Here is an 8,548-nt window from a genome sequence, read left to right as displayed (position 1 = left end):
TCCATTTCTCTTTCTGTTTCCTGCTATTGTGAATGGGTGAAGTTTACAAATTAGGTCACAAATAACTTGGACTTACCAAACTACCATGGGGGTGTGCCTCTTACTGATCAAAGCTGTGTTTACTTCTCATTCCTATACATTCACTCACCTTCTTCTCAGCTTTTCATTTCTCCAACTATCTGCTCATTTCTTTCTTCTTCTAAATGTAGTTTTCCTCTGTTTGCTTTCCTGTTTTTGAAAAAATTATTGTCTCTTGGGCCATATGAATATGATCTATATATCTTTGTATAAATCAATTTATATATGTAAATCAATGTATATTACATTATTTATGTAATTATTACAATTAATTATTTAATTTTTTTTATATTTTATTTTAGAGAGCACAAGCAGGGGAGAGGGGCAGAGAGAGAGAGAGAGAGAGAGAGAGAGACAGAGAATCCCAAGCAGGCTCCACATGCAGTGTGGAGTCCAGTGTGGGGCCTAATCCAACGATCCTGGCATCACAACTTGAGCCAAAATCAAGAGTCGGATGCTCAACTGACTGAGCCACCCAGACACCCCTACAATTATTTCTATATTGTGTTATTTATAAAATTTATATTAGTTTATACATTGATTTACATATATTAATTGATTTACATATGTATGTTTGATGAGAGGTATTCCTACATATGTGAGTGAGAATTTATTTGGCATAGTTTCTATGAAATGAAGCTGGAAAACATCCAGGGGTAGAGAACTATATTCACTAAGCATTGGTTCTGAGTCAAGACACTAAAATAACCTTTTACATACAAAATTCATTTAATCTGCTCTACTACTTTGTGAAGTATGGATTCTTACACTTATTTTTTAGGAATCTTTTCACTATGCAATACTTTCTACCCAGAAAGGTGTCTGTTAATAAATTTGGTCAAAAAGCAGGCAGTTCCCTAATTCATGAAGTCGGAATGGTCCAGCATTACCTGGATGGAAATTGTCAGATATTAGGGGTCTTGTGTTATAATCTCCATCAGAAACTTGTGTGATCTGGGAGTCTTTGTGATCAGGCAGAGGAGAATGAGAAGGGTGGGGAGGAGATCAGAGATTAAAATAATTGAAAACTACAGGAAGGGAATCATAGGACTCACAAGGGAATGAGTCCAAGGTCTAGGAGGAGAAAGGATTGAGGATGAGGTCAGCGGGAAGAATAGAACCTCAGGGGACAAAAGGGCCATTCAGCCCTGAAATTTACAGGAATCCACAGGGGGTAGATTTAATGCAGCAGACAGCCTTCCCAGAAGCCACTCATATGTAGAGTGACAGGAACCAGGTGAGTGTGGCATTGAAACTTACAGGAATCCGCAGGGGGCAGGATTAATGTAGGAGACTGAGAGCCTTCCCAGAAGTCATTCACGTGTGGATTGACAGGAACCAGGTGAGTGCAATCAGGCTCCCCTCCTCTCAGCAAGGGGTGCCAACATCATTTATAATCAGGATGAATGAGTGGTCTGGTTGGAAATGTTAGCGTGCCATGAAATATTGAAATGAATCATGATGTCATGACAAGTGCAAGAAGAAAGGAAGGGGTTGAGAGTTTGAAAAAGCAAAAAAAAGTAAAGGGAAATAAGGATCTCAGATTCTGCTCCTCTGGCCAAGGGAGAGAAACTGAGCCGGGAGATTCAAATATGTGGTCCTTGGAAGGCTGCACTCTCACAGGCCTACTGATGATTTGCTGAAGTCTCCCCAGTCTGGATTAAATGTAAAAATATTCCTTGCTTTGGGAAGCTTCTTTACTTTTTTATGTTTTAAAATAAAAACAATTGCTTAACATATTCACAAAGTCCAAAAGGTGCAAAAGAATTTACAGGGAAAGGCAGATTTCCCTCCTGCCTCTGTTGCCCCCTGCCTGAGCTCCCCTTTCCAGAGGCTTATATCATCAGGCTTTTATAGATCCTTCCAAAGACATTCGCAGCATTTAAAAACAGCAATGTACATATTTGTATTTTTCACACAAATGATAGCATAATGTATATGTTCTTTTGCACTTCACTTTTTATAAATTTTACCTTTTAAAATATATTTTGGAAATTATTCTTAATCAGTTCACAGAGGACTGCCTTATTACTTTTTAACGACCACATAATTTCATGTTATAGATGTCTCACAATTTAGTCTCATAGTAATGGGAATTCAGGTTAATTTCTAGTCTCTTGCTATTCCATACTGGACGGTAAACGTCCTTGGACATACATGGAGTCAAGCTTAGCAAGGTGCTGGCAATTCCAAAGTAACTGAGAAGCTTTTGGTGAGCCTCTCAGGTTCCCTAATACTGGGAAAGGTTGTATCTCTCTGGATAAAGGGGAAGGATGTCTAGAAGTATGGGTCCTTCATGATAAATAACCTCAATCAGCTTTCTGGTCCAGTTTGGTCTTAGAGGTTCCTTGGGATCCCTTAGGAGTCCACCCAGAGTCTGTCTGGTTCACCTTGAGCAGAGCTGAGAGAGCACATCTAGGCCTGCCCTTGTCCCAATGCCCTGAGGCCCTGAGGCCCTGAGATGACTGGACAAGTTTACTCCCAAACATAGATTCTAGAGCAATTTAGTGCCTTCTCAGTGCCTGAACACTCACATCCAAACACAATAGGACTTTTGTTTCCAAGGACAGGGCCTTGGGAAGCCTGCCCGACCTACCTGAATCCCTCCTCCGTGATGTAGGACGATGACGAGATATAAATGAGACATGGCTCAGTGCGTTATCAACCTCACATTGGTCAGAACTTCCAGAACCGGTTTAGCAAATTTCTCTCTCGGGATCCTTTCATGCTGCCCAGACACACTCGTTTCAGGCACTGCTTCTGATATTCAGTTCTTTTCTGATTGACTGGTTCGGTCACTGACCGGCAGACTGGCGGGTATGTAATCACGCGGCAGGCTGGCTATTCAGTTCATGGTAGAAGGCCAATGGCAAAATGAAGGATTTTGACTAAATGAACACTTCATTAGACCGTAAAGGACAAAAAATATCTCAGGCACCATATGCACTATATGCCTTGTACCATTTGTTTCTTTTTCTTACTTTAATGAAATGTATAGGACCTCCAGTTCAACGTTGAGGACAAGTGGTGATAGCAGCAGACACCCTTGTTCTTGATCCAGAACAGAATGTATTGCATTCTCTCTCTTTTGTGCATGCACACACACACACACACACACACACACACAGGCATTTTATTAATTAATGTACTAGAAGATGGAGGGGAGGAGGTGTGGCTATATATAGGGATTATAATTGTCACCAGGCTCTGAGTCTCTGAGTCTCTGCTTTCTTATAGTGGCTTCTTAGGTAAGATCCCCTCCCGTTTTTAGGGACATGGCCACAGCCCCTCCAAGCTTTCAGTCTGCTGACCTAGCTACCCCATAAAAAGAGAAAGCACTTCTTTTCTAATATTTTCAGCAAAAACGTGGAGGCTGACATTCTTTGGCTAATTGGCCCTGCCTGGGTAACATGTCCATTCCTGCAATGAGAGTGGACAGAGCAGTGGTATTCCCACTGGTCAGACCTGAGTCATTGGTCTGTCGCTGGGGGGATGTGGGGGGGGGGGGGGTCAACTTTGAACCACATGAAGTGTTTATCCCAAGGAAAAGATGGATGGGTGTTGTTACTTGAAGAAGAGTGGGTGGGGATTCAGTAACTACAGCAGATATCTGCCATAGGTACATTGGGAGCTGGGCTTGCGGGAAGTCAGGGCTTATGTCTGCAAAGACAAGTGAAAGGGAACTCTGCGAGGAAGAAATGGTGTAAGCAAAAGCCATGGAGATGGGCTGGAGACAGTTTAACTAGCAGCCTGGTCTCCCTGGGAGGCCCCACGATGGTGAAGGAGGAGGAGGGCCTATTGCCTTCTTTGTTTTGTTTTCAAAATAATATTTGTTGTTGTGGCCACCACCACCATCATCGCTATTTGTCTTTTATGTCGTTATTACAGAGGGTTTCCATCAAAGGCCAAGAGACTAGATGATGTACCCCCATGTACCCATGTATCACTCATCACCCAATTTTATAATTGTTAATGTTTTGCCAATTTTTTTTTATCTTATCTCATGGCATACTTTAAAGCAAATCCCAGACATCGAATCATTTCAGCTCTAAATATTTCAAGGCATGTATCTTTTTTTTTTAATTTTTTTTTTAACGTTTTATTTATTTTTGAGACAGGGAGAGACAGAGCATGAACCGGGGAGGGTCAGAGAGAGAGGGAGACACAAAATCTGAAACAGGCTCCAGATTCTGAGCAGTCAGCCCCGACGTGGGGCTCGAACTCACGGACAGTGAGATCGTGACCTGAGCGGAGCTTAACCTACTGAGCCACCCAAGGGCCCCATCAAGGCATGTATCTTTAACATAGAGTTTTTTTTTTTTTTAAAGCAATCACAATACATTATTTTCTTAATGTTCATTTATTTTAGAGAGTGAGCAAGCTCGGGAGAGGCGGGGGGGGGGGGGGGGGGACAGAGGATGCTAAGTGGGCTCCTCGCCGACAGCACTGAACCTGGTGCAGGACTCAAACTCACCAACTGTGAGATCGTGACCTGAGCCAAAGGCAGATGCTTAACCAACTGAGCCACCCAGGTGCCCCAGTAATCACAATACATTATTACACTTAATAATTTCTTAATATAATAACAAATCTGTGTTCAAATTTCTGTGATTTTCTCAAAAATTCTTTATAAACTGATTTGTTTGAATTAAAATCCCAAGTCCAAACATTGCATTTGATTGATATATTTAAGCCTCTCTCTTGAATAAACTTTTACGTTATTTTTTGTTAACGTCTCTTTTGATCTATAACATCTCCACGCTACTTTTCCCATGCCATTTATTTGCTGAAAAAATGAGTCATTCTAGGTTGACGGTTCAAGATCATGAAGATGGTGTTAACATGTTTCTCTCTTTGGAGATGCTGTGGGCAAACTGGAAGATAGATCTAGAGGCTTGATTACAACTAGGGGCAATTTTCTTTTCTTTATTTTGGCAAATCTACTTAATAGGTGGTGCTGTGTACTTTCTATTACATCATGTCAGGAGGTATGTGATGTCTGGTTTTCTTAAAGGGAAGAGTTTCCATTTTTCACCTTTAGGAAGGATGTTTGCTGTGGACTTTTTTGGTAGATTCTACATTTTAGATTTAAAAGTTCCCTAGTTTGATAAGATTTCTTCTCTTATCACATAGGATGAGATAAATAAGGCATCTTATGGGGCGCCTGGGTGGCGCAGTCGGTTAAGCGTCCGACTTCAGCCAGGTCACGATCTCGCGGTCCGTGAGTTCGAGCCCCGCGTCGGGCTCTGGGCTGATGGCTCAGAGCCTGGAGCCTGTTTCCGATTCTGTGACTCCCTCTCTCTCTGCCCCTCCCCTGTTCATGCTCTGTCTCTCTCTGTCCCAAAAATAAATAAAACGTTGAAAAAAAAAATTTAAAAAAAAAAATAAGGCATCTTATGGATACCTTATTTACTAAATGATTTTTCTGCATCTATTCATCTATTTCCTTTTCTGATTTTTGTAACAAGCTTTTCTATCCTCATGGGATAAATTTGGGGAAGTCTCCCTATTTCATCTGTTCTCTGGAGGAATTTGTGTTGGATTAGAGCTGTCTTTGAATGTTTTGGTAGAATTTGCCTCTAAGTCTTTCTGCATGAGCCTGGTGTTTTCTTTGGGGGAATATTTTAAACCACTGATCCAACATCTCTAATGGTCTCAGAATATTCAGGTTTTCTACTTCTTGAGTCAGTTTTGATGACTTACATTTTCCGATGAATTTGTTCGGTCCATCAAAGCTTTCAAATGTATCGTGACTAAATGTTCATGGCAATTCCATTTAATGTTGTCTTATTTATTCTCAATGTCTTTTATTGATGCTTTCATTTTTCTTGATCAATACTGCATATAGCTTATCAATTGTATTAGTCTTTTAAAAGAACTAACTTTTGGCTTTGTCTGTCCTCTCCATTCAAAACTTTCTTTTTCTCATGTCATTAATTTTAGGCCTTTATTATTTCCTTCCTTCGACTTTATGTGTGTTCTGGTGGACTTCAGACTTTACAAGTTGGACACATAGCTTATTAACTTTAGCCTTTCTTCTTCTAATGTAAGTATTTAAGACCATTAATTTTCTCTTCAAGTACTGCCCAACTACACTCCTCAGGTTCTGAGATTTTATTATGAGACTTTTCATAATAAAGCAGCTTAAAAATACTTGCTATGTCTATTTCAATGTAAGTTTTATTTTTTCTTTTTTGACTCATGAGCTTTTGGAAGTAAATTTCTATTTCTTAAAATAATTTGAGTGCTACTTCACATTCCTTCAGTGAAACACATAGATTATGTGCATAGTGCGATGCGTTTCCCTAAATGCATACATCTGGAGAAGTCACACAGCTGTCAGGACACAGACCATTTTTCCATGAGAGCAGAAACTTGTCTTATGGTCTCTCCATCAATTCCTGCTTTTCCCCTGCACACCCTGAGGCAGCAACCACTCTGTTCTCTAGCGTCATAGGATGGCTTTGCCTCCCCCTAATTTAACATAAATGGAATCATACTGTATATGCTCTTTTGTGTGTTACTTTTCTTCAATATAGTATTTTTGACTGTTTTTTTTTTAACGTATTGCTTATACATTTTGGTTGTTGCTTTTTTTCTTCCTCTTCAACCTCTCCCCCCTCCCCTTCTTCCCCATCTTCTTTGGAGTAGTTCATATTCCATTGCACAAAAATTAACAATTTATCCATTCCTCTGTTGGTGGATATTTGGCCTATTTCCAGTTTGGGGCAATTATGATGAAAGCTGCTGTGAATGTTTTTGTACAAGTCTTTTTGTGGAATATGTTTTTGTTTCTCTTGGGTAAATACCTAGGAATGGAAGTGAAGTGTTGAGTCATAGGGTGAGTGCATATTTACCTTTATAAGAAATTGCCAAACTGGTTTTCCAAAGAGGTTCTACCATACAGTCCCAACAGGAACATTCTCACTATAGCTGGATATTTGTCTTTTCCATTTTAATTCTTCTAGTGTGTAAAATATGGTATCCTAGTTGTTTTTTAAAATCAATTTTGGGGCACCTGGGTGGCTCAGTCAGTTAAGCGGCTGACTCTTGATTTCAGCTCAGATCATGATCTCACGGTTGTGGGTTCCAGCCCCACACAGCACAGACCTTGCTTTGGATCCTCTGTCTCCCTCTTTTCTGCCCCTCTTTCCCTCCCCCCACTCTTTCAAAAATAAATGTTTTAAAAAATTAAAATCAAGTTTATTGATGTATACTTTACATGCACACATTTTAAGTGTATAATTTCTTGAGTTTTAACAAATGTACACACCTATGTAATCACCATCCCTAATCAAGATAGGGACAATTCTGTCACCTCAGAAAACTCTCATGCCCCTTTCTGGTTGATTACTCTCCACTTCTGCCCCAGTAACCACGAATCTTACATCTATCATTTTTTTATTTGTTTTGCCTGTTCTAGAATTTTATATAAATAGAATCATCACTATGTATTCTTTTTTATGGGTGGCTTCTTTCACTCAGCATAATTTTTTTTATTAAAAAAAATTTTTACACTTTTTTCATTTTTGAGAGACAGAGACAAAGCATGAGAAGGGGAGAGGCAGAGAGAGAGAGGGAGACGCAGAATCTGAAGCAGGCTCCAGTCTCTGAGCTGTTAGCACAGAACCCAAAGCGGGGCTTGAACTCACCAACCATGAGATCAGGACCTGAGCCGAAGTCAGATGCTTAACCAACTGAACCACCCAGGTGCCTCTCAGCATAATTATTTTAAGATTCACTCATATTTTTGTGTCCAATATAACATTTCCCTTTTCATTGCTGAGGGGGCATTCCATTGTATGGATTTTATACATTCTCCTGATGGTGGACATTGGGTTGTTTTTACTTTTTGGCTATTATGAATAAATTTATTTTTTGATATATGTTTTTATTTCTTTGGGATAAATTCCTAGGAGTGGAATGACTGAACCATATGATAAATGTATGTCTAACTTTTAAAAAAAAAATTTTTTTTTAACGTTTATTTATTTTTGAGACAGAGAGAGACAGAGCATGAATGGGGGAGGGTCAGAGAGAGGGAGACACAGAATCTGAAACAGGCTCCAGGCTCTAAGCTGTCAGCACAGAGCCCGACGCGGGGCTCGAACTCACAGACCATGAAATCATGACCTGAGCCGAAGTCAGTCACTTAACCGACTGAGCCACCCAGGCGCCCCTATGTCTAACTTTTTAAGAAACTACCAAACTGTTTTCCAAAGTGGTTGTATTATTTTACATTCCTGCCAGTGGTATATGAGCGTTTCATCCTCACCGCATCCTCACCAGCACTTGGTCAGTCTTTTTAATTTTAGCTATTCTAATAGGTTTGTGGTGGTATCTCATTGTGGTTTTGATTTATATCTCCCTGATCACTAATGATGTTGACCATCTTCTTGTGCACTAATAAATGTCTCTTGTGAAGTCCGTTCAAACATTTCACCCATTTATATGGGTTATTTGTCTTATT

This window comes from Prionailurus viverrinus, chromosome B1 (genome assembly GCF_022837055.1).
Source record: "Prionailurus viverrinus isolate Anna chromosome B1, UM_Priviv_1.0, whole genome shotgun sequence".
Classification (NCBI taxonomy): Eukaryota; Metazoa; Chordata; class Mammalia; order Carnivora; family Felidae; genus Prionailurus; species Prionailurus viverrinus.
Note: the sequence above shows the minus strand (reverse complement) of the source record.